The 27616-nt window shown below is 34.6% G+C and overlaps 1 non-coding gene across 3 annotated transcripts in view; it reads right to left on the bottom strand.

The window, feature by feature from the left end:
- LOC105490938 (uncharacterized) overlaps positions 1–19421 on the bottom strand; it is a 202177-nt gene extending 182756 nt beyond the window's left edge. For all 3 annotated transcript variants that reach the window (XR_011623664.1, XR_011623665.1, XR_011623666.1), the window contains exon 1: positions 19367–19421. This is a non-coding gene — a transcript (uncharacterized protein). The remainder of the gene's footprint in view (positions 1–19366) is intronic.
- Positions 19422–27616: the final 8195 nt, after the last annotated feature.

Below are 27616 nucleotides of genomic sequence, written 5' to 3'. Positions count from 1 at the left end.
AAGCCCAGAATGCCTGAGAACCAGGAAGTTCTGATAAATTACTAGGGTGAGGAGTATGTGTATGGGAACTTACTGTAGCATGATGAAATGGGTTATTCAGGATGAGAGGTAATTAACATCAAATAAAAATGTGAAAAATAAGTGGAACAGCTTCAAAGATAATGTCAGCTAATTCAAAATGGTGCCTAGGAATAACTTTTACCCTAAGACGTAAATGAGTTATTTTTCTGTATTTGCCATTCTCTCTTCCTCCGCTTTTATTCCCTCCTTTATTCCCTTCTTTTTTTTTTTAATCACATGACTTTATCTTTCCAGAAGGAAATATTCTGCCTTTTGCTTTTAATACTTTACTTTTTTTAGGCACATTGGAGAGTTTCAACACTGTTACCAAAAAATACTTGTAATTCCAGAAACATCTCAAAATCAATCTTGTAATTTTAAAATAGAACTAAGTGTCTTATGCAACTACCCACTACTACCATGACCTTTTGCCATGTTCATAATTTTAATCAATGGATAATTTCCCATCCAGCAGTCCAAGGTAGACAACTGAAGTTCATCCTTTCATCTTTCCTCTCCCTCCAGCTCTCAGCCAACAGTTTCTCAAAACTTTTTGTCCCTCATTCTTAATTACCTCTTACATATTCCTCTCTTATCCAGTCCCACTGTCCCTACCTTGGAACAAGCTTTCATTATCTCTTGTCCAGAGTATTTAAGTAAGAAGTCAATTGAGTCTATCTGCTCAAGGAGATTCATTTTAATGCAAGATGCAAAGAAGACCCCAAATGCAAAGAACAAATAAAAAACTGATCTGTGCTTTTATTAATTTATGAATTCATTTAACAAATGAATCTGAGTGCCTACTTTCCATAGATATGGTTCTGGGCAATGGTGATATATCAGTGACCAAAATAGATTATTTCTCTGCCCTTGGGGCGTTAAAATCTTACTGGAAAGAGATATAAGATAAACAAACAAACAAACAAATATAATGCTTACAGACTGTGATAAGGGCTAATTAGGAAATAATATGATGTCACAGTTAAAAGTGGGGATGAGGACAAAAGATAGAAACAAGGGACAAAGATCCTTTCTTTGACCGAACTGTACTCTGGCTCCCCTGAACTTTTTCAACTAAGCCTGAGTTTTGGACTTCCATGTTTACCTCTGTATTGTCCAACTGTAGCAGGAATCCTGCTAAGTCAGTTTGCCAGAACCACTCACCCTTGCTCTCTAGTCATCCTCCATGTGTAATTTGGTACCTTATCCTCCACCATCTCCTAGGTGATGTCTGTTCACCTTGCCTGTCTTCAACAAAAATTCTGCTAAGTCAGTTTAGCCAGAATTCTCTCTTCACTATGATGTTTCCTCTTATTTTTCACCTACTGACCCATACTCTGCTCTTTGGCTATAAATTCCCCCTAATCCATGCAGTATTTGAAATTGAGTCTAATCTCTTGCTCTCTTTTTTTTTATTATACATGTGCACAATGTGCAGGTTTGTTACGTAGGTATACATGTGCCATGTCGGTGTGCTGCACCAGTTAACTCGTCATTTACATTAGGTATATCTCCTAATGCTATCCCTCCCCCCTCCCTCCACCCCACGACAGGCCCCGGTGTGTGATGTTCCCCTTCCTGTGTCCAAGTGTTCTCACTGTTCAATTCCTACCTATGAGTTAGAAGATGCAGTGTTTGGTTTTCTGTCCTTGCGATAGTTTGCTGAGAATGATGGTTTCCAGCTTCATCTATGTCCCTACAAAGGACATGAACTCATCCTTTTTTATGGCTGTATAGTATTCCATGGTGTATATGTGCCACATTTTCTTAATCCAGTCTATCATTAATGGACATTTGGGTTGTTTCCAAGTCTTTGCTATTGTGAATAGTGCCACAATAAACATACGTGTGCATGTGTCTTTATAGCAGCATGACTTATAATCCTTTGGGTATATCCCCAGTAATGGGATGACTGAGTCAAATGGTATTTCTAGTTCTAGATCCTTGAGGAATCACCATACTGTCTTCCCACAATGGTTGAACTAGTTTACAGTCCCACCAACAGTGTAAAAGCATTCCTATTTCTCCACATCCTCTCCAGCACCTGTTGTTTCCTGATTTTTTAATGATCACCATTCTAACTAGTATGAGATGGTATCTCATTGTGGTTTTGATTTGCATTTCTCTGATGGCCAGTGATGATGAGTATTTTTTCATGTGTCTGTTGGCTGCATAAGTGTCTTCTTTTGAGAAGTGTCTGTTCATATCCTTTGCCCACTTTTTGATGGGGTTGTTTGATTTTTTCTTGTAAATTTGTTTAAGTTTTTGTAGATTCTGGATATTAGCCCTTTGTCAAATTGGTAGATTGCCAAAATTTTCTCCCATTCTGTAGGTTGTCTGTTCACTCTGATGGTAGTTTCTTCTGCTGTGCAGAAGCTCTTTAGCTTAATTAGATCTCATTTGTCAATTTTGGCTTTTGTTGCCATTGCTTTTGGTGTTTTAGTCATGAAGTCCTTGCCCATGCCTATGGCCAAAAAAGAGCTCACATTGCCAAGACAATCCTAAGCCAAAAGAACAAAGCTGGAGGCATCACACTACCTGACTTCAAACTACACTACAAGGCTACACTAACCAAAACAGCATGGTACTAGTACCAAAACAGAGATATAGACCAATGGAACAGAATAGAGCCCTCGGAAATAATACCACACATCTACAACCATCTGATCTTTGACAAACCTGACAAAAAGGGGGAAAGGATGGGGAAATGATTCCCTATTTAATAAATGGTGCTGGGAAAACTGGCTAGCCATATGTAGAAAGCTGAAACTGGATCCTTTCCTTACACCTTATAAAAAAATTAATTCAAGATGGATTAAAGACTTAAATATTAGACCTAAAACAATCTCTCTCTCTTACTGCAAAATCCCCTTGCAATGATCCCTATACCTATTGTAATACCACCCTTTGAATGAAGTCTTCCTTACTGTCTTAACAAATGTCATGATTTTTTTCTCTTTAATACAAGAATAGTCTTCAAAGTAATTCAGGAAAGAAATTTGAAAACACTCTGCTAATTCACTGTAGATGTCTCTGGGATTCTCCTAATACATCATACTCTCATCACATTTTGAAGGAACCTAATACACTCAAGCTATCTTCTGTGGTTGCAACCATATACCCTGGCACTATATTGCTACTGAAGTACATTTCCCCTATCATTTCTATTAATCACTACATATTGTGTGTTTTCGGTTTTTTTTTTTTAATATGCGCAGTTTAATTTGTTATATAAGAGACCTTCATGAAAGCATACCAAGGACATAAACTTAATTTCATAATTATATTTTAAATTTCATGATAAAAGAGGCCCTTAGGTACATATGAGAATAAACAAATGATTGCTTCAAGGTTCATGTCTGTTCTCATATAATTATATATTGAGCAATCTTTAATTCAGTTTCACAGTATTGCACGTTTGGACATTAACATTTTTAGTTATTAAATAATATCTTAAATGCTAAAATCATTGTTTAGAAATAATTGTGAAAGTGCATTATTGAAAACCAGAGATTAGTTTTAATCATCAGTTGTCCACAAAAGTGAGAAAAACAATTTTAAAAATAATGAGTTATTATGTAAAAGGTCAAGTCAATTGTTACTTTTTAAATATCATCTACTCTCAAGTTCAGTGCAGACTTGAATTCTAGTGAAGGGTACTGAAGAGCGAAATGTCTGAAAGATTAAAACATTTTTCCAAAATATAACATACAGGAGGAAAAAAAAAAAAAAAAAAAAACAGAAAACAAGCTCTACTTTCATTGTAACCTCTCCTTAATGTTAAAGGAAAGGTAATATTTGACCAAGGAAGTTCAAGGGGCAAACTCATGTTAGAATGACTGGCTGACAGAAGTTAACATCACCCCCTTTAATGTCTAAGTGGGTCTTTAACACTCAGAGATTTAAGCGCTGGATTTAGAAAAGAAAAAAAAGAAAGAACTTTAAAAGGTGTTAACTCCATCTTGTGCCATAAAAGAGAAGATGTTTAATTAAGCCACTGGTAGTTCTTGGGTGGTTTTCAGTTTAGTTTTATACCTTTGAGATGAAAGGGTACATGCAAAATTATGTACAAAGTGCCTTTTCAAAACTTTGGAAAGGTCAAGGAGAAAATAGCTGGATATCAAAAGCTGAACTTTTCAAGGTTTTTCTCTGATTTTTCTAAAACAAGATAGCCTCCTCCTCCTCTTAATAGTTCTTCAAGGCCTTTTTGGTAGCCAAAATCTTTGTTCTTTTTTTTTAAGCAGCTTTGTAACAGAAGAACTAAAAATTAATTATGGCTATGGAACTTTTACACAGAAGAGTTTAAAAAGCACAGACGTAAAGAAGGGAAAAAGATGAGGGCCCATTTATCTTATATTGACAGGACTAGCTTCAAACGATGACCTTGAATCATAATCATCCTAATGAGCTCAAAATATTTCACTTTAACAAGTGAAACTATAATCAAATCAGTTTCTGAAAGCTCTACTAATGAGCATTTCCTTTGATGAAAACATGGTTAACTGTCTTAGTCTGCAGGAGGTGCACTACAGTAAGGGGCCAGCTCCTGACAACTCATTAGCTGACCTGGGGAGAGAGTAATTTGAATGCTTTTGATAAAAATTTCAAGGCTTTTTTTAACTTAAATTACAATTTATGCACTTTTATAAATAGTATAATTTTTCTAAGTTGGGGGAAACTAGAGAGAAGACTTCAAAGCTGTAGAACAAAGTTTGTTTACCACATTTGGTCTGTTGGATCACCAGAACCAGGAAGGGGAAATATGTTTAATTAGCAACTGCTAACTCAGAGCCAATCCCTCTATCATATTTTTACAAGCTTTATTTTTATGCGTTGGTATGATGTTAAATGAACTTGGTGGAGCTACATTTTATAAGATTTAGGATTGAAAGTTGGAAGTCACAATTATTTACTATGAGTCTAAAGAAAGTCTTTTAAAAATACTTTCTCCATCAAAACAAATCACTCAATTTACTTAAAGCAGCAAAAGAGATGTAAATGAAAACCAAATGCAGAAATGTGGCTTACTTTTTTTTTCATGACTCCTCAAAAATCTGCCCCTCCAATAAATGTATCATTTTAACTACTGTTCTGCTCTATTCAGCATCAAGAAACGATCTCTCTCTCTCCTCTTTCTCTGCAGAGCAGGATTGCTGTCAAAGCAGAATGTAAAACAGAAGAATAGTTCAGCTGTTTTAAGTATCACTGGAAGACAGATCTTCGTTGCTTCAGAGGGCCCATTCCTTATCGCCTCCCTCCCTCAAGCTTCCCTTTGCTTTTCAGGGGTGTTCTACTTACTTTACATTTGTCATATTTTCTTCCTGTGTTCTGCAAGGCAAACCACAGAGATGGTTTATGTCATAGGCACATGAGACGCTGTCCTCAATTTGTCAAGTGTTTAATCTCTTTCTCTTTCTAGCTCTCTCTTGCTCTCTCTGTCTCCCTTTTGCCTCAGATTGAGATAGAAAAATATTTCCAATATTTTGGTGCAAGTTATTGGACAGAGACAGACATTGACAAAAAGAGGTTTTTATTTTAACTTCTCAAAATTATCCCCCCCTTTCTCTAAATAGCTTTAAAAAGACATGCGACAGCCGTAAAAAAAAAAAAAGTATTCATTTTGATCTCGTGTATACGTATGGCATATGTAATATGTATGGTAGATTCTTGTTATTTGCAGCAGTTCTGTTCTATAAAGTCACCATGCCCTCTGAATTAACAACCATTGAATACTGCATCATTGCTTCGGTGGGAAATACAGGGTTAAGTTCCTGCTTACCTCTGGTCAAAACATTTTTGTCAACTGATTAATACATAACCTTCTTTTATGTGTTTCTGTTTAAATACATTATACTTAATATATATTATTAAAACATTAACATTGAACTCATAGCTATGTTAAAAAAATATTATTCTGAAACTTGTTAAAATGGTAAGGAAGACTTTATTCAAGATATCACAGAACGGGCATTGCAATAGGGAAGAGAGATAAGGCTCAGTGCCAAATATAGCAAGGACAAGTGGTGATTTATCGGCAAGGAGGAGTGGAAGAGGGTCAGTGAATGAAAAATTGCTAAGAGGAAACTAAGAGAGTAGGGGGATTTTTGCTAAATTGGCCTAACAAGATTCTAGATTAAAGATTAAATTAAAGATTAAAGATAGGCCAAGGAGTTACTCATTACAGGTGGGAGACAGGAACCTGATCAGATAGATATCAAGGGTGCAGAAATTCTCCCTAAACTGACTTAGCAGAATTATTTGCTAAGACTGGACTGGGCAGGCCAAAGATGAGATGGGGCCAATATTGGGGTCTAATCAGAAAGAAGGCTCATATTCAGCTGACTAAAGTTTGGTCATAGAGTCTTTTTCAAGCTAATGGCACTATACCTTATGCCTAAACAAAACATACCTAATACTTGTATTTTTTTTTCCATAAAGCAATTCCCAGCCTTCTTGCACTTAGGAAAAATGGAGAGCTCTTTAGCACTGTAATTGAGTGACATTTTAAACAACGAAATCACCAACAAAAAGCACAAAAATGTGAAAAATGCTGCACTAAATAGACTGACCATGAAAAGGACACTTGTTTACAGTATGAAAGCTGGGACAAGAAGGCTGAGGGTCCTACCTCAACTGGGAAAGTGTGCTTCGGGTGACTCAAGTACTTTACTGCTCTGCACAAAATGTGCACACATGAACACAGAAACACATGGGTATGGATTCGGGGATTACAAATACATTTTAGCTAGTAGAGGGAATCTCAAATAATGAGGATTGACTGTATACACAAACATGTACACACACATATATCTATATCTACATCCAAATCTATATTAACATCTATTTCTGTATCTGTACATATATCTACATATAATCCATATCTGTATCTATTTGAGGAATGTTAGTATTTTTTATTAAATAATATCAATGTTTAAGAAAAAAAGATAAGATTTGGAGTCTGACATTTTTATTTGGGGCTGGGGGAAACCACTTCTGGAAATACTAGAAAATTCAACCCAATATAAATTAAACAACAAAGCTGCGATGTTAGCCCAATAATTCCCTAATTGATTTAAGAATATCCTAAATCGGTTTATATTCAACAAAATGTAACTTTCTAAATTAGAATAATATATGATTGTTTTTCCTAGTAAGTTCCTACAATTATATTCAATACTCTCAACTCAGCAAAGTAAAAATTAGTGAATGCCTTAAAACTAAGACTGATATTTTATGGATTCTATCCAATGCAGGAATGGTGGCTCATGCCTATATTCCTAGAGTTTTGGGAGGCCAAGGTGAGAGAATCACTTGAGGCCTGGGGATCAAGACCAGCCTGTGCAACATGGCAAGATCACATCTCTAGCAAAAATTAACTTGGTGTGGTAGTGTGCACCTATAGTTCTGGCTATCTACACAGGAGGCTGAGGCAGGAGGATCACTGGGGCCCAGGAGTTTAAATTTATAGTGAGCTATAATCCCACCACTGCAGTCCAGCCTCTGCAACACAGCAACACAGTGAGACCCTGTCTATAAATAAATAAATATTATATCCAATGTGAACGCTATCACTAATTATAATAGTGTGAGATTCTAATATCAAACAGTGCTTCAGAACTAGGGAGAGGCTCCTCTTCCACTTGCATCCTGGACCATCTCTGTGTTGGTCTATCCCATTATTTCTTCAGTCAACCTTGTTTCAGTAACTTCTTCTGTAACTTCAGCAACTGCTTCTTTCTTTCCTTTCTTTTTTTTTTTAAATTATACTTTAAGTTCTAGGATACATGTGCACAACATGCAAGTTTGTTACATAAGTATACACGTGCCACGTTGGTGTGCTGCACCCATTAACTCGTCATTTACATTAGGTATATCTCCTAATGCTATCCCTCTCCCCTCCCCGCTCCCCACAATAGGACCTGGTGTGTGATGCTCCCCTTCCTGTGTCCAAGTGATCTCATTGTTCAATTCCCACCTATGAGTAAGAACATGCAGTATTTGGTTTTCTGTTCTTGTGATAGTTTGCTGAGAATGATGGTTTCCAGCTGCATCCATGTCCCTACAAAGGACATGAACTCATCCTTTTTTATGGCTGCATAGTATTCCATGGTATATATATATGCCACATTTTCTTAATCCAGTCTGTCACTGATGGATATTTAGGTTGATTCCAAGTCTTTGCTACTGTGAATAGTGCCGCAATAAACATACGTGTGCATGTGTCTTTATAGCAGCATGATTTATAATCCTCTGGGTATATCCCCAGTAATGGGATGACTGGGTCAAATGGTATTTCTAGTTCTAGATCCTTGAGGAATCACCACACTGTTTTCCACAATGGTTGAACTAGTTTACAGTCCCACCAACAGTGTAAAAGTGTTTCTATTTCTCCACATCCTCTCCAGCACCTGTTGTTTCCTGACTTTTTAATGATTGCCATTCTAACTGATGTGAGATGGTATCTCACTATGGTTTTGATTTGCATTTCTCTGATGGCGAGTGATGATGAACATTTTTTCATGTGTCTGCTGGCTGTATGAATGTCTTCTTTTGAGAAGTGTCTGTTCATATCCTTTGTCCACTTTTTGATGGGGTTGTTTGTTTTTTTCTTGTAAATTTGATTGAGTTCTTTATAGGTTCTGGATATTAGGCCTTTGTCAGATGAGTAGATTGCAAAAATTTTCTCCCATTCTGTAGGTTGCCTGTTCACTCTCATGGTAGTTTCTTTTGCTGTGCAGAAGCTCTTTAGTTTAATGAGTTACCATTTGTCAATTTTGCCTTTTGTTGCCATTGCTTTTGGTGTTTTAGACATGAAGTCCTTGCCCATGCCTATGTCCTGAATGGTATTACCTAGGTTTTCTTCTAGGGTTTTTATGGGTTTAGGTCTGACATTTAAGTCTCTAATCCATCTTGAATTAATTTTTGTATAAGGAGTAATGAAAGGATCCAGTTTCAGCTTTCCACTTATGGCTAGCCAATTTTCCCAGCACCATTTATTAAATAAGGAATCCTTTCCCCATTTCTTGTTTTTGTCAGATTTGTCAAAGATCAGATGGCTGTATATGTGTGGTATTATTTCTGAGGGCTCTGTTCTGTTCCTTGGTCTATATCTCTGTTTTGGTACCAGTACCACGCTGCTTTGGTTACTGTAGCCTTGTAGTATAATTTGAAGCCAGGTAGCGTTATGCCTCCAGATTTGTTCTTTGAGTTATTTATCAGGTTCCAAATTAGCCTGGGAGATGTCTTGGTTATGTAAATTCTAGGACAACATATACAAGCATTGTTTCTGTCACATTTCCTGCTAAGTGCCCCATTCTCTTTATTCCAAGTAGTGGCAGTCCAAGAATCTTGCCTGCTAAAAAATTATGTCATTTTATAAAATAGTATTAGCTGCTCAGGAGCCAAAGATATAGAACTTTAGCTTAAAAAGACTCAATTTCTGTACACAAAACCACTTTAATTCCTATGTTATGGTTTTCTATATTATTTTTTATTATAAATTAAGTAACATGCTTTCTATATTATACTTTGCTTTTTTATTGTTAAATCAAATATTATTATTATGTCTTTAAGTTAAAGTTACATATACTCATTATAAAACCTCTAGACAGTATAGAAAATATAAAGAAAAAACTGAAAATGACCCATATAATAGTCACTTTTGTTAATATTTTTAATACCCATTATTTGAAATAAAAACCCTACTATTTCTAGCAATACCGTGCTAAATATTCTTACACATCTATCATTGCATGGCTATATAAAGTGGTTTTTATAAAATAAATTCTTCTTCTTGTTGTTGCAGGGATATACATATTTTGAATTTTGATAATTTTTCTAGATGGCTTTTCAAAATGGTTGTATCAATTTATAGCTGTATTAATTTGTACAAAGTTCTAGCTTCCCTATAACCTACCAGAATCTGGTGTCATGAGATGTTTTGAAAATTTCCAAGCTGATAACTGAAGAATGTTGCTTCCTTGCATTTTAAATTTGTATTTAATTATTGTTAGTGAAGGTAGAAAGTAGTTGTGCACTATCTGAAAAGTTAGGCAGTAAAAAGTTAGGCAGAAAAGTTAGGCAAGTTAGTCTTTGGGACTAGATCCATAACTGGAGCTCACAAAAAGAGAAAATGAGCAATTGGTAATGTCCAAATTTTAGTTTCTGAATAAACACTTGCAGCAAAAGTAATGTTTGGTTTTATTCTTTATATTTCTCTATGAAAGTTTTAACAGTCTGTATCCAAACTCCCAAAACTACACCCAGAATTCAATTTCGGTATTTGCCAGACTTTTCTATGTAATGTTTATAGCCTGATATTTGAGAGACATTTCCTTTTGTCCTAAACTCGGTGAAAGGAGAGATTAAATTCTCACTGTACTTCATATGTTTACATTTCATGTACTTTTTAATGATAGTACATTATTATCATACTGGTTATTCAACTACTAATACATAAGCTGACAAATAGTGAGAATTCAACTTTAATAAAAATTGATTTTTTAAAAAAGTCACAAAGTAATGTTAATTATTGAGGTCCTTGATATATCTTTTTATTAGCATACAAGTATAAAGGAAAATAGATTGCTCCCATTGGCACCATTCTATTCCTTAACAGTTTAATGGAATGTTTGCAGTTTACTCATTCTTTGGCCACAATCCACCAGAAATGTCAGGTACATAAATTAGCTAGCAGGCAGCACACAAAGACTGACACAGTGTGCCTTGATGTTCTAAAACCCAGTAAGTATTAACTGAAAGGTACATAAAAAACTGGTCAAAAAAATGGAAATTTACATACTTAAGCTAAACCACACACACACACACACACACACACACACACACACACACACCACACACACTCCATTAATGAAAAATCACTAGCATACATTTTAAACAAACAATAAAAATCAACTGTGGCATCGGTAGTAATATCTCCTTTGTCATTTTTGATTATGTTTATTTGGGTCTTCTCTTTTATTCTTTGTTAGTCCAGCTAGTGGTCTATCAATCTTATTTATTCTTTCAAAGAACAGACTTTTGGTTTCATTGATTTTTAATTGTATGGTTTTTGGCATCTCAATTTTACTCAGTTCAACTCTAGTTTTGGTCGTTTCTTTTCTTTTGCTAAATTTGGAGTTGGTTTACTCCTGTTTTTATGAACACCTATATGCATACAAACTAGAAAACATAAAAGAAATGGGTTTTCTTCTGGAAACATACTATGTCCTAAGATTGAACCAGGAAGAAAGAGAAACTCTGAAGAGACCAATAACAAGTTCCAACATTAAATCAGTAGTTAAAAGCCTATCACCAAAAAAGCTCTGGACCAGATAGATTCATAGCCAAATTCAACAAACAAAGAAGAGCTGGTACTAATCCTGCTGAAAATAGTTCAGTAAATCAAGGAGGAAGGACTCCTGCCTAGCTCATTCTATGAGAACAGCATCATTCTAATACTCAAATCTAGCGGAGAAACAGTAAAAAAGAAAACTTTAGGCCAATATTCCTGATGAATACTTCAACAAAATACTACCAAACCAAATCCAGCAGTACATGAAAAAGCGAATTCATCATGATAAAGTAGTCTTTATTCCTGGGGTGTAAGGTTGGTTAACATACACAAATCAATAAATGTGATTCCTCACATAAGCAGAACTAAAAACAAAAACCACATGATTATCTCAATAGATGTGGAAAAGGCTTTCAATAAAATTCAACAACCTTCATGTTAAAAACTTCCAACAAACCAGGTATTGAAGTGATATACACCTCTAAATAATAAGAGGCGCCTATGATAAACCCACAGCCAACATCATCTAGATTGGGCAAAAGCTTGAAGCATTCCCCTAGAGAACTAAAACAAGATAAGGATGCCCACTCTTACCACTCCCATTTAGCCTAGTTCTGGAAGTCCTAGCTAGAGCAATCAGGCAGGAGAAAGAAGTAAAAGGCATTCAAATAAAGACTGAAAGTCAAACTCTCTCTCTTCACAGATGATATGATTTTATACCTAGGAAACCCTATAGTCTCCCCAAAGTCTCCTAGATCTGATAAACATCTTCAGCAAAATTTCAGTATATGAATTGATGTATAAAAATCAGTAGCATTTCTATACACCAATAATGTCCAAACTGAGAGCAAATCAAGGGTGCAATCCTATTCACAATAGCCACAAAAAGAATAAAATACCTGGGAATACAGCTAACTATGGAGGTGAAAAATCTCTACAATGAGAATTATAAAACACTGCTGAAAGAAATAAAAGGCAACATAAAGAAATGGGAAAATATTCCATGCTCATGGATAGAAAGAAATCAATATTTTTTAAATGACCATACTGCCCAAAGCAATTTACAGATTCAATGCAATGTCTATAAAATTATCAATAACATTTTTTCACGGAATTAGAAAAAACAATTCTAAAATTCATGTAGAACAAAAACTGCGTGAATACCCAAGGCAATCCTAAGTAAAAAGAACAAAGAGGGAGACATCGTGTTACCAAAATAAAGCCAAACACCTACTGCCATCTTATCGTCAACAAAGTTGACAAAAATAAGCAATGGGAAAAAGACTCCCTATTCAATAAATGGTACTGAGATAGCTGGCTAGTCATGTGCAGAACGAGACTGGACCCCTATTTTTAACCATGTACAAAAATTAACTCAACAGTGATTAAAGATTTACATGTAAGACCTCAAATTATAAGAATGTTCGAGGACTGTGAGCTTTTTTTTTGGTGGTAGGCTTTTAATTACTGATTTAATTTTGGAACTTGTTACTGGTCTCTTCAGGGTTTCTCTCCCTCCCTGATTTCAATCTTAGGACATAGTATCTTTCCAGAAGAAAACCCATTTCTTCTATGTTTTCTAGTTTGTATGCATATAGATGTACATAAAAACAAGTGTAAATTAACTCCAAATCTAGCAAAAGAAACAACCAAAACTAGAGTTGAACTGAATAAAATTGAGATACCAAAAACCATACAATAAAATAGGAAACATCATTTTGAACACTAGCCTTGGGAAATAATTTATGACTAAGTCCTCAAAATGCAACAAAGCAAAAGTTGACAAGTGGGACCTTATTAAACTAAAGAACTTCTGCACACTAAAGGAAACTATCAACAGAATAAACAGACAACTTACAGAATGGGAGAAAATTTTTGTCAACTATGCATCCAATAAAGGTCTAATGTCCAGAATCTGTAAGGAATTTAAACAAATTAACAAGCAAAACAAACAACCTCACTGAAAAATGGGCAATGGACACATGCCCATGTGTCTTCTCAAAAAAGGCATAAATGTGTCCAACAAGCATATGAAAAAAATGCTCCATATCACTAATCATTAGATAAATGAAATCAAAACCACAATAAGACCATCTCACATCAGTCAGAATGGCTCTTATTAAAAAGTCAAAAAATAACAGATGCCAGTGAGGTTGCAGAGAAACGGGAACACTTATACACTGCTAGTGGGAATGGAAATTAGCTCACTACCTTAGTGATGAAATAATCTGTACATCAAACCACAGCGACATGCAATTTACCCATGTTAGAAACTTGCCCATATACCCCCGAACCTAAAATAAAAGTTGGGAAGAAAAAAAAAATCAACTCACATACTTTGGGTTTTTATTTGATACCTGGTCAAAGCTGTGATTTTAAATTAAATCTCAAAATAATGTTTAATGAACATGGTAGTGGTAATTGTTTTACGTTTCAGAACAACTTACAGATGTCTTTTAATAAGGCTCTTCATTTGTTTGTGTTTTGGTTTTTGGTTTTTATTTTTAGACGAAGTCTCCCTCTGCCACCCAGGCTGGAGTGCAATGGCGCGATCTTGGCTCACTGCAACCTCTGCTTCCTGGGTTCAAGCAATTCTCCTGCCTCAGCCCCCCGAGTACCTGGGATTACAGGCATGCACCACCACAGCCAGCTAATTTTTGTATTTCTAGGAAAGATGGGATTTCACTATGTTGGTCAGGCTGGTCTCAAACTGCTGACTTCGTGATCCGCCCGACTCAGCCTCCCAAAGTGCTAGAATTACAGGCGTGAGTCACCGCACTGGGCAGTGAAGCTCTTCTTTGTATCTAGAATAATTTTCAAGGAATTTTGTTGTTTCCTTTTTATTTCAATTTATTTAAAATTGAAATTATTTTTATGAGATGTAATGTTTCCTTTTTAAATATATTTTGATACCCAAAAAAGTGGATATTATTGACAAATGAGAAAGAACTTTGTACTTTCTTAATCAGTTGGTTTCCTTAATTAAATATTATTTTTGTCTTTTCTTTTCATTTTGCTGGTAATCAAAATCAATACAAAATTGATAGTGGGGACCACTAGTACAACAACTGCATATGAATTAAAAGTCAAATATTAGAAGAGAAAAATTATGTATCACTTAGAAAAAATTTAGAATTCTTAATGAAAAAAATACACTGAATGGTTTGGAACACAGGACAATCCATTAAAATATAAACAAAAAACATGAACAGGAATTCATGAAAGAACAAACACAAATACTAAATACACAAAATTAAGTTTAAATTTGCCATTTATAGAAATCAAAACAGAAAATTTTATTTTACCCATCAGATTGGAAATCACTGAAAGTATTGATAAACTCAGTGTTGATCAAGTAGAGGTGTTGGAATTATTTATACATCATTGAGAAAAGTATCAATCTATAATCTTTTTTGATATTAATTAAAAGATATCATCAAGATTCTTAAAACATTTATACCTAGAAGCTTCACTTCTGGCAATTAGGCCTAAGTAAACAAATGATAGACATACAAGAGAGGTTATTATAGTCAAGCTTATAATAACTGATGTAAAATAAAAACACTTAAATGTATATTAATATGTTTCTAGGTAGTGGAGAAATCCTAAACAAGTTACAAGTAAGACTGATTTCATTTCATTGATATGAAAAGGTATGTTCAAAATGCAGGCACCAGAAAACCATGTACAGTATCCCTTTAGTGTTAAAAATGACTTGCACACTTACATATGTATATACATTTGTTTGTCCATGTGTCTTTGCCATCTTATACATTCACAGACAATTTCTAGGAAAATGCATAAAAGATGTTAACAGTGCTTATGTCAGCAATTTGGTGATTGATGGACCAGGGATTGTAAGGTGGAAGATAACTTTTATTTTTTGTCAATGCTTCCAAATTGTCTGGCAGCCTTAAGTTGAGCATTATTATGTTCTTCATACAAACTACTATTTAAAATAAACTATATTGTAACAAAAAGTAGAAATGGTCACTTACTCTGCATTACCCCATGTACCTTTTCAAATAGTCTTTTTCTATCTTTTCTCAGTCCATAACTTAAAATATATCTAATACTTTAACTTCTAACCTATTGGATCTACTTCTCTAGAATTATACCTTACTACCTCTCTTCAAGAAAGAGAAAGCATTTTAAAATGTGAACTTTTATAAGATCTTATTATTTTCTTCTCCAGGTTAGATGTGCCCAATTTCTTAAACACCATGGTTTCCAATCTTTTCAACATTCCAGTCACCCTCCAGGTGCAATCCACCTTTTCAGCAACTCTTAAAATGTAGCCTACAGAACTGAACATAATATTCAAGACACGGTCTGAGCAGTTCAGATTATAGTGAAACTATTACCATCCTTGAACTTGACTCTCTGCCTCTATTAATGCAGTTTAAGAATGCATTAACTTTTTTAAGCATCTGTTAACACCACATTGACTCATATTGAGCAGGGAGTCAAATAAAACCACAGGAATTTTGCCATAAATTTGCCTATCCTATAAATGTGCAATAAACAAGAATTTACAATAGCCCAGTAAAATTTCATTTTATTAGTTTCAGCCTGTAGTTCCAATCTACAAAGATTTTTTTTTTTAAGGCAAGTAGCTATCATCTAAACTATTAGCCACCCTTTCCAGCTTTGCATTACCTGCAAAGTGCTAAGCATTTCTTCTTTCACCATTCTAACCATGGATCGAACTGCTGAACAAAAGAAAGCCAAGTGGGGGGTCCAAATTTTAGAGATCTTCATAGAGTTTACATCAATCTATTACTAAATACTCTTCAGCTATCTGTTCAATTAGTTAGGGACAAGACAGGCTACTCATTTTTTCATATTGTCTTTAAGAATATTAAGAGAATCATCATGGAATGTCCTATATAAATATAGATATACATTTACGTGGCTTTTCTTAGCAACCGGTTTTCAATTGACATATAGGATATACTGTTAGGCACACACACAAAAATAGAATGTATTACCACTTGGAATGTCTTCTAGAGGTATAAATCCTAATCCCGTGAGCCTGAACTTTTCAGCTCCTATTTGTTAACACAGCTACAATGAGAATTTTATTATCTTCTCAATTCTATTTATATAAGTCAACTTTAGTTGTATATTTCTCCCTCTGGAAGTTTATGAGAAACAATCATTAATGCGGTAGGTAGTGGTGTGTAGTAATTAAAAGCACGGACCCTAGAACCAAAGCTGCCTGGTTTTAAAACCCAGCTCCACCACTTAATGTTATGGTACCTTAAGAAAATTACTCAAACAAGCTATGCCTTTGTTACCTTATCTATAAAATGGTGATAATAGTATTTCTGTCAAAGGGATAAAATGTGTTAATATATGTAAAGCCATAAGAAAAAAACACTTGCACCTAATAAGATCTAAGTATAATTACTAACATTGTTATGACATTTTCAAGAGAAAAACGACTATAAGAGCAAAGACATAATTCTGACAAGTTGATATTTTTCTTAACTTAATTCATTCTGTGCCTTACAAACAATACATTTATTTCTGGCTCCTAAATATTTACACACATACACATACACACACATCTTACCACATTATAATAATTCTATCTAGTCACTGAAATAGTGCAGAAACATTTCTCACTATTACCACCACTCTTACTAAGAAGCTGAAATTACTCCTGGACTACTGTTATAAATTCTAATAAGAAAGTTAAGAGGGCCATTGGAGGGGTGGTGAGAGGATGTGTCTGCAGCTCTGAAAATTCAGGGGTCATGTAGAAACCTATATCCCCATCTCCATGGTTTTTATAGCTCCCACCATGCTGACCACCATATCACTGGCAACACCGTAATTCAGGGACTGGAAAATAAGGCAGAGGTCACCTCATTCAGCACTGTTTATGGTCTCTCCATTGTCCTATTTTTCAAGAAGACCCTGGACACTGCTCTCTAATACATCTAGTACACACCACACTTGGCCCAACTTCCACTCACTTCGGTCTCTGATTTTGGTCACTTCCCTCCAGACACTTGGAAATTTTAACAACTCCTCCACTTCAAAGATTATCTTTCCTGGGACACAAGACTTTCTGTTTCCCTTTGCCCCTTTTTCAAAATCCTGCCAATCTCTTTACTTCGCATTAAAACTGACACTGGTTTTGCTCAACTTTGAACATTTCACTCCTTGGAAAGGTGAGCTGAATTTAGATCAAAGTAGAAAAATGAACCCAAAAGCAACATGTCAGCAAAAGCCTCTTTCTAACCCTTAGGAAGTAGGAAAAGGGAACTAAGTGTAAGAATCAACAGTGTTAACAATTTCTGCATATATACATCAATGATTTATTGAGCAGTAAACACTATCATAGGTGATAGAAACAAAAAGTAAATAGAATTTAGTGCCAGTTTTCAAGAAAGTTAAATATAGCAAAGGAGACGCATGCAATTAATGATATTATAATGTGATAAATACCATAAAAGCAAAGAAGACAAATCCATAATTACAAAACTAATGTGTGTAGGTTCTATAAAAATTCATCTTTATTTGCAAAAGCAAATGCCTCCATTGTATGGGTGGATATACAAACCTATTCAAAGAAATCACATCTTTAAAGCCCTGCTCCTCAAAGTGTGGTCCCCAGGCCAACAGCATCTGCATCAACCCGGAGCTTATGAGAAATGCAAAATCTCAGGTCCCACCGCAGACCTACTGAATATAAATCTGACATTAATTAAATCCCCTGATGATTCCCGAGCACATTAAAATTTGAGAAGCACTACACTAAAGCAAATCTTAACTGGTTGCAAGCAGTGGCTTTGACAAAAGCTGAAACCTGGCTCCTATTTCAAAGGTGCTACAGGAGAGTGAGTTGATAGCTTCTTAGGGGAGTATTCATCTAGTGCTTAACATGCCGTAGGTACTCAATAAGTGTTTATTGACTGAATATAAAACTGAAGGACTAAAACAGTGATTAAAATCACTTATGAGTAATGTTTATAATAGTGTTTCGAGCACGAAAGACAAAAGGAAGGAGTGAAGTAACAGCATTAAGTAACCCAGCATGTTAAAGCAGTCATTTTAAACCCCACACTTTGAGTATTTTCAATTAAATAAGAAACAAACAAACAAAAAAAACATACAATCAGAAGGCATTCAGTGTTGTGTTGATTTGAAATTGAATTTTAGCTTAATTCTACTTATTAACATAGGAGAACTAAAATTTTGGGTAATATTTTGAAAGTTTCATTATCTTTATTAACTATTTCAAAAATACAAGTTTATGCTAGAAGGGACATTGGCTATTGCTAATTTCACTTATGTAAAACAGCAGTGTGGGATTTAAGGTGTCAACATGATAACAAAAACTCAGTGTCTTCTAACATGACCTATCAACAAGTGCATACAGATTAGAAAGCCACACGATTCCAAAGAGCTACATTAAATCCACCTATGCTAAAAGAGGGGCAATTAATTCCAGTAAGAAGCAAAGCATACGTTTTAATTATTTTGCATGTTAAAACATAAAATGGGAAGATATATAGAGCCTTGGGTAAAGAAGGGCAATGCTTCTAGAAAAATATAGAGACATTTTTAGAATTAATTGCTTGATTCTAATTAAAAGAATATAACCTTTAGAGGCACAGTGGCTACTAAAACTCTGATTTTATTTGCATACATTAGTATGACAACTGAATCTTCAGACAAAGGTTATTTTATTTCATTAAAATACAAAATATCTTAACTTTTCCTCAAATATGTGTTTACCTATATCACAAATCAGTTAAATGGTGTCCGTAGTTTTACAGCAACTAAATAGCCATGACGCTTAATATCAACAGTCTCAAAAACACCTGAAAGTAGAACCCTGAAGCAGCCTATATATTAGCATAAGACACAAATGTATTTCCACCTCTTTAGCAAAGTGACATATTACAAATTATCCCCAGTGGCACCTGCATCCTAGATCCTCAGGAACAACTTAAGAGTATTGTCATGTAATTATAGAAAGGTAAAAGTTTATCTCACCATTAAAAATGAGCTTCGCGCTGGGCAAGGGAGAAGGATCACTTGAGTCCAAGAGTTTGAGACCAGTCTATGCAAGATAGTAAGACTCCAACTCTATACACAAAAAATTTAAAAATTAACCAGGCGTAGCACCACATGCCTGTGGTTCCACCTACTCAATCACTTGAGCCCAGGAGGCTGAGGCTGCAGTGAGCCGTGACTGTGCCGCTGCACTTCAGCCTGGGTGACAGAGTGAGACACTGTCTCAAAGAAATTAAAAACAGAGCTTTGTAACAGTCAAAGCCATCTAAAAGTAAAAGGTTATCTAATTTGTTCGATATTTTTCTGTAACAGGAGGATTTCACCCAGAAATCATCATGATACTCTGATGTGTATTCAACCACTAGCTTTGTACAAAATAAATGAGTTTTCTTTCAATTCTTAAATAATTATTACATCTAGTACACAAAACTCAACATTTTGGACACATGTTCTAACTCAGAAAAACTAGTTTTTCCCCTCTGTGTCACATCGTACTTATTTACTAAAAGTGTATAATTTCTCTATCTTCAGTCTCCATAATTTCATTTAATTACAGGGCTTGATAGCATGATAAATAATAGGTGACTACCTCATTGTGCTTTCCTTCTCTCTCCTCATCCCAATTGTGAATTAAGGCCAGTATTTCACATTAAGTGCAAATGGATCACTTTATATCTAGCAGATGATTTAGAAAGCTCATAAAAACATGTGTTCGCTTCCCTTTGCCCCACCCCTTAGTTGAATTCTGAAATACTCTCTTGAAGAAGGCAGTGTGGAAATAAAGTTCCTTTTAATAACTAGACCCAAACGCTGAATAAAACACGCCCATAATGAAGACTTTCAAAATGAAGCCTATCTAATCCTATGCAATTCTGCAATTTCTGGATGAATTGTGTGCTTTTATAGATTGCAGAAAATAAACATGCTTCTTTCTTTCTCCTCCTCCTCCTCCTCCTCTTAATCTTGCTCTCATCTTTCTACTTTTTGAAAAGTGGTTGCTGAAAAAAGTAAGAGAAAACAAAGAGAAAGAAAATAGAGTTTTCTCTGTTTCTCTCTCTCTTTGATCTTTAAAATATCTACTTATAGATAATAAATGTCGCTGTTCACAAAATAGTTAATTGGGCAATGAAAGAGAGATCCATAACTTTGTAAAATCTAATTTGGCCTTTGAGTCTCAGCACTCATAGGAAACCCATGTCAAAGTTTCAGAAAATCTGCTAATGTATTTAGTATATAAATGTTATTGACAGCAAACTCTTCCAATGTTGCCATAATTACTGATATTAAAGGTCTTGTAGCTATTTATATACAATATGTACACTTGTTTTTGTATAATATGTAGTACTTTTTCAATCTAATAGCGACTGTTCAAATCCTCGAATTGTAAAGGATGGTTATCTAGTTGCCCTTTCAACATGAGAAATCCAACAGTGAAGTATTTTCACTTTTAAATACACAATCATGCTTTGAGTGCTAAAAAGCACAATTAGGTCAGGAACCAGTTATCTAAGGTATTTCTCTGAGGGTGACAGCAAATTCAAGCTAGAATTTAAGGAACCCTTATGCAACCATTCTGGATTTCCTATGTAAGTACAAAAATATTTGGAGAAAAGTTCCATTTTCAATTTTAAATGTGCCTTGGGGACTAAGACAATCTACTGCTAGACTTGCCAAAAAAATGTGAAGCTTATAAACATAAATATATCGGCTAAATTTTAAACCATGCAGATGGCATATATGGTGAGGGAACCCAAAGGAATGCAATTCAAAATTACAAAACTGCCAGAGAGATAGAAATCTACAAACAACATCTCACCATTAATGAGAATGTCATTTTCAATCTCAAAGCTCTTATTTCTAGTATTAAATAACATTATTATATATTACTAATTTTTTACTGTCCTATAGGTGATGGTGAAAAGAAAAAACAAAAGGTAGGTAAACAAAAGGTAGTCAGTAAAAAAAGAAAAAACATTACCGAAATTAACAAATATTAAGATAAATCCATCTAAAGCAATCTATTTAAATGAAGAGATTACTGAACTCTAAGACAAATGGAGAAACTATAGATTTCTCACTGTGGTGTTATCCATTTGCCCAAGGAGTCTCTGGGGATATAGATTAAAGAAACTATGCATGTTTAGACCTTTACATCAGTAAAACTGCCATTGGAAGAGAAACAATTTAGTGGTTGAAGGGGGAGATCACCATGGAAAGTTATTAAGACCAAAGTTTCACTGAAGCAGGAAGGAGTTTTACAAATGATGCCCTTGTTTTCAGAGTATCTGCTTTCCCAATACACTTTGTCCCCTACTTTACCTTATCTTCCTTTAGGGAAAATTCACCTCCTAGTTGTTACAATTCATTATTTTCAATAGCCTGTGCGGTTTTTTTTTTTTTTTTTTAATCTTTTGACAGAGCGAAGCAACCCAGATACTTACTACAAAATATCCTATGCTAGTATCTTTCTGTTCTAAGCAGCTAGTATGGTTATGCAAGAACAAAGTTTACATAAATGTTAATCTAGGTTCCCTGTTTCTTTTGTTGATGGTTGAAGAGCTTAAAAAGAGAAAAATGTAATTCAATTAATTTCTTCTAATTAAAGTATAATATTTTTAAAAAATCAACAATCACAGCTTAATTGACATTAGTCATTAATTGACAATCTTCCTAAAGTTGCTAAGGATTGGTTTTCAGTCCAATAACTCCACTACAATTAGAGATCTTTGTTCAGATAGGGCCACCTACGTAGACTACAGACCCTTATCCAGAGTACATAGCTTCCCAGAAGTCACTCATGTACTGAAGGAGAAAAAAGTAAAAGTGTTAATATAAATACAAAATAATTAACTTTTCTGAGTTTGCTTAAAGTAATGTATTTTATATTAGGGTTTTTTATGTTTGCCAAATTTGAAATTATGCATTTATTAACTAGTATTTGTAGAAGAGACATGATATGATGTAGGCTTAAAAGCCTAGGACAGAGAAATTCTACATTCTTCTATTTATTTAATACTCCTTTTGAAGAAATTGACTACATACTCTTTTCTTCCTAGTAAATTGGAACTAAAAATAACTCTTGACTCAATGCCAACTATTTAACAGCATAGTCTGATTTCTGTGAGGAAATCTAGTTTATACATAACAAGCTTGATGTGACATAATCAATAGGTTCTCCTCAAAAACAACTGGACATGTGAAATTCAGGCAGCCAACATTCTATCAGGCTCTGCACTTTAGAGATGTAGCATTTATAATCCAACTGGCTGATAACAGAAACCAGAACAGAAGTTTAATTGGAACCCCTATCCTCCATCATCAACTATAATAAGAAAGAAAAGTAGCATATTTCATGTAAGATCTTTGGTGACAACTAAATGAGGCTTTGGGCTTTGACAAACACAATTCCTTTAGTATATTTTAAAAAAATCAGAGTCGGTGATTAAATCTCTTTCTATTAAAAAAGTATTACATTTGCAAACTGCAGTATGCTACTGAGAAAATGGCACAGTTTAATAAAAAGGAGATAGAAGTACCCCACTATCTCACTATTATCATCACATTTGGGTTTCTGTAATATTTTGTGCAATTATTAAAAGCAAGGTAACAGTAATATTTTAGTCATCTCAATACCTAGAATTTCTATTACTTTGGCTAGGAACGTTTTCCTTGGATGATTGGTTGACAATATCCAAAGGATAATTTTAGGTCCTAAAGAATTAAACACAGGTCTATTTTTATGAGGTGGGACAGATTGGAAACCGTTCTTTTTGCTTGTTCCATTGAAATTGGAAATGAAAAGAATGTGTGTCATATGAGGGACAAGTGTCATGAAGCCCATCTGAATTATACTTCATACCCCTCTTTATAGCTTAATGTTCAACAATATCCATTTTCCTGGCAGTACTGCACCCATCAAAAACAAGTTATTGACACTTATATCTCATATATAAATCAAATAAGGCAGACAAAGCAAAGAAGGTGGTTTTAGAGAGATTGGATGATGGAGTCGAATAAAGTATTTGCTTTTCACCTCTAGGATATCACTTTAATACTGTCCTGAAACAATGGCACAAAATAATTCCAATTAAATGGTCTTAAAATAAGATATAAAGCAAATTCAGGTGATTGCATTCTGCCTGGTGTGTCAAGAGTTGACAGCACAAAATTGAGCAGAAATAGTTTAAATTTAGCATTCTTCACATATGTGTACAAGTACTGAGAACAGAAATTGGATTTGCTTCAGTGGAGTCAATTAAGAAAGACTCAACAAGGAAGGGTTGAAGTGCATTGACAGGGCACTGGGAATTCTATGAGTATTAACTAGCACTGGCTTGGGTACAAATTAAGTAAAGCATTCTATTTCTGACATTAATTTCCTTCAACTGAGAAATTACAATAATAGATGAATGATGATAATGATAATAGTAATAACAATAATTAAAGACAAATGAAGGAAGAGACACATTCACCAGTGATCAGATACCAGACAGCCATGTCATACTCATTTTGATTTTCAAGGCCTCTGGTCATATAGTTTATTTCACACAATTCTTCTGTTGAGAGTCCAGTCATTATACCTCATTCCATTTCCTGGTGCTATTCAGAAAATATTATCTCTAGTCTAAGGGATTAAGAATCAGCTAAGAATAAAGAAAAGTTTTTTCTTTATCATACCTATGGCAAATTATTTAACCTGCTCTGGCTTACTCAGCATGGCATTAACTTTCCTTCCATTGCCTATGAGTTCTGAGATTTGAAATGTTAGACAGGAGTCATTTGTTGTATCGTTAGCTAATGTTTGCCATGAAATTAAAAGCAAGGAGAAGTTATAGAGAGGAAGATACATTAATCAAAACAAATCAGTAACCAGTCTGCAATTTGATGCTTATTTTAATAAAAATTAGGAAAATTAAAAGAGTAGGAAAAATCTCCCCCATCCCAAAAATAAAATAAAATAAATGTGCATTTTCAATGATTTGGGGAATTTAAAATACCCTTGATTCTACAGTTTTGGGAAGGAAAGAAATAAAAGTAAAGCTAAAAGTGAATCAACTTTTAGGCTCTCTTCCTACCTCCTATTTTCTTTTATTCTTCATAAAATATTTAAATTGAACATATCAGTAATAATCTTGAAATTGATTTTGAAAAAATATTTAATGCAAAAATATAAATAAGCTTGTTTTAAGTAATCGGCGTATCATCTCTGTAAAATAACATCTTCCAGATTTTGCCTTCTATTTTTTTTTTACAAAATTGAAGTCCATGCCACAGCCTTATAAAGAATAATATTTTTTACCATCCACATAGCAAGAAAAAGTAGGAGGTACAGGCTGATAAAAAATTAACCTGAAGCTACATAACCTAAGAACTAGCTGAAAATAAATGTAATTAAAAATCTATTAAGTGTTGGGCTATGAAATATTGCTGTAAATACCCAATCTAGCAAATTTTCAGTATCCAGAAAAAGAAAAATCCTTATCCTTATTCCTTAGGGCAATATTTTTAATTCTTTTGATTTTAGGCTATTATTTTTACAATTTAGAACATTTAAAAAAAATGGTTTCTTACATATCACTCTGCCTTCATGGGTTTGTCCTACGTTTGCACTCTCCAAACCCAACACTGTACTCCAGTAATTAGAGGTACATTATCCTCTAAACCATGCTGAATCCATTACAGTTCTGAAACCCTTATGTTTTCCATTGATCTGCTTAGTAGTTTGATTTTGAACCTGGATTAATTGAATCTACCAACTAAAAAACAAGGAAGGAAGGCTTTTTTCCTCCATCACTGGGGAGCTTTGTGTCTCTAGCCTACACTCTCCTATGCCAACATCCACATTCTCTCATTCTGCTTCCTATTGTTAGAAAAGAACAATGGTTCCTCTGACTATGTAATTCAAGTAGTGTCCAACAGACAAGAGGACAGACAGCAATCTCACATAATTACAGGTATCAGGCAGGTGGCAAAGTAGGTGGAGCAGAGGGAGAGAACCCGGCCTCAAACCACATGGCACCAGTTACTTTTCACCATATGGTAATGTGAGACTCTGTATTGCCAAAGCTAGTTTTCAAGAGAATCTAGGATTCCTAAATGTTTTGTCATTTAAAATTTAAAATTTAAAAAAATTTAAATGTTACCAATTTTAAAATAATGCAGTTTAGTCTAAACTACACAAATCCATGAACCAACAGACATCAGCTGAGCACTGGAACTGTAGAGGAGGGGGCCACTAGGCAAAAGCAGTAGTTATGGAAGAATTAACAATTACTCCAAAGATAAAGCACCAAAGGAGAGATGAGAAGAAAAGAAATACATGGACAATTCTTTCCTCCCTTTTCCTATCTTCGACCAGTACTTTTTCTTGCCTAAATCTAAGACTATCCAGCAAGAATATAATCTTTGAGATAATCTGGCAGGTTTGGCCTCTTATTGCATGGAGGATAGCAGGAAAAGCATAAATAATGGATTTGGAAAGGGCCTACGAAGAGTTTTAGGAAGGGGTAAACAGAACATTTTAGTAGAATGTATAGCATTACTTCCATGCAGAACATCTTTTTGTGGATGGCTGGATGGCTGGACAGCTGGATGGCTGGCTAGCTGGCTGGCTGGCTGGCTGGCTGACTGGATGGATGGATGGTTGGATGGACGGATGGATGGATGAACGGACAGATGGATGGATGGACAGATGGATGGATGGATGAATTCAGGGAACAACAATAGCATGAGCTGATTGAGAACCTGGACATTGCATGCAGATTACATTGTAGCTACACCATTTTCTAATTTGTCTTAGATTTTTCCTCAATCTGTTTATTTATGTGTAAAACATAATAATAATAATAATAATAATAATAATAATAATAGCATCTACATTATAGGATGGTTTTAAATATTAAATTGCATGATATGTGTAAAATTCTTGGACCCAAGCTTGACAGATAATAAGTATTTGAATTACTTGCTCTATTTCACTTTGCCAAATGCTTCTGTTGGGCTGGCTTATTGGCTCAACACAGAATCAGATTTTCAGAGGAATAAAACAGAATCAGAGGTTCTAACCAGGTGAACCTTCTAGGTATGAGACAAAAAAGAGTAGTCATAAGAGACACGTTCTTTGTAATGCTCATCTTCACTGTTGTCGGAAAGTTATGACACATGGAAAAGGCAATATACATGATTATTTTCTCATAATTAAAGCTCTCAATTGCAAGACATCTTGGAGAGTAATTTGGAAACTGCTGTGTAGTTAATTGGTTGAATAGAAATATACTTTTAAAGAATTATTAAAATCTGTGCTAAGGTTAGACTAGTTACAGAAGGTACAGCTACTTAAAACCAAGAAGGCCAGTGAGGCCAGACACAAGATATAAACATTAAGGTCAAGACCCTTGTGACTAGAATTGGCTAAGATAAAATGAGGTATTGCGAAGCATCGAGTCTGCCTGTGTGGGCATAGGAGGCTAAAAAGAAAATGCAGCAAATGATGCCCAGGTTAGCATCTTAATACTAAATCCTCTACAGATTATGATTGTGTACTTAGGGAACAGAAAAGGTAAGTGATTTCCACTTGATAGTGTTATCCAAGGCAAAAATGTGCAAATATAATGACAGTAATAAATGAAAAACAAAAAAAAGGCATTAGCACAAAGCAAGAGTAGCAAACAATTATATTTCTACTGTTTAAAAGAAGTAATAATTTATTCGTATTATAATTTGGGTCCTCTTAATTCTTCCATGCATGAAATCTCTTTTTAAAGAATTCCACTCAGATGAATTAAAATAGAAAAAGCAAACTGGCAAGAATATTCTGTCCCAAGAATTTAGACCGTCAGTTACACAGATGGAAATCATATAACCTGAGTCTAAAGATTTTTTTTATAAATAACTATGGACAGGTAAAATTAGTCTTATATATGATTTCTGTCAGATGATCTAATTTAGTATTTCTCTCAATCCTGACTGTACATTAGAATTGCCTGGGAAGTTTAAAAAAAAAAAGCACAAAAGTAATGATGCCAGAGTTCCACTGCAGATCAATTACACAAAAAATACATCTCCAGTGGTAGAATTCAGGAATCAGTATTTTAATAATGTTCCCAGATTTATTACAATGTGTACAAGTGGAATATGCTTCTAGACTGCTGAGTCACACCCAATTTTTTAAGGTGTCTAGTTCTAGACCCTGCACCCAACAGTACATTCAAGATACACTGTGAGAGAACA

The sequence above is a fragment of the Macaca nemestrina genome, chromosome 5 (genome assembly GCF_043159975.1).
Source record: "Macaca nemestrina isolate mMacNem1 chromosome 5, mMacNem.hap1, whole genome shotgun sequence".
Lineage (NCBI taxonomy): Eukaryota > Metazoa > Chordata > Mammalia > Primates > Cercopithecidae > Macaca > Macaca nemestrina.
Note: the sequence above shows the minus strand (reverse complement) of the source record. Positions and strands in the feature narration are given on the sequence as shown.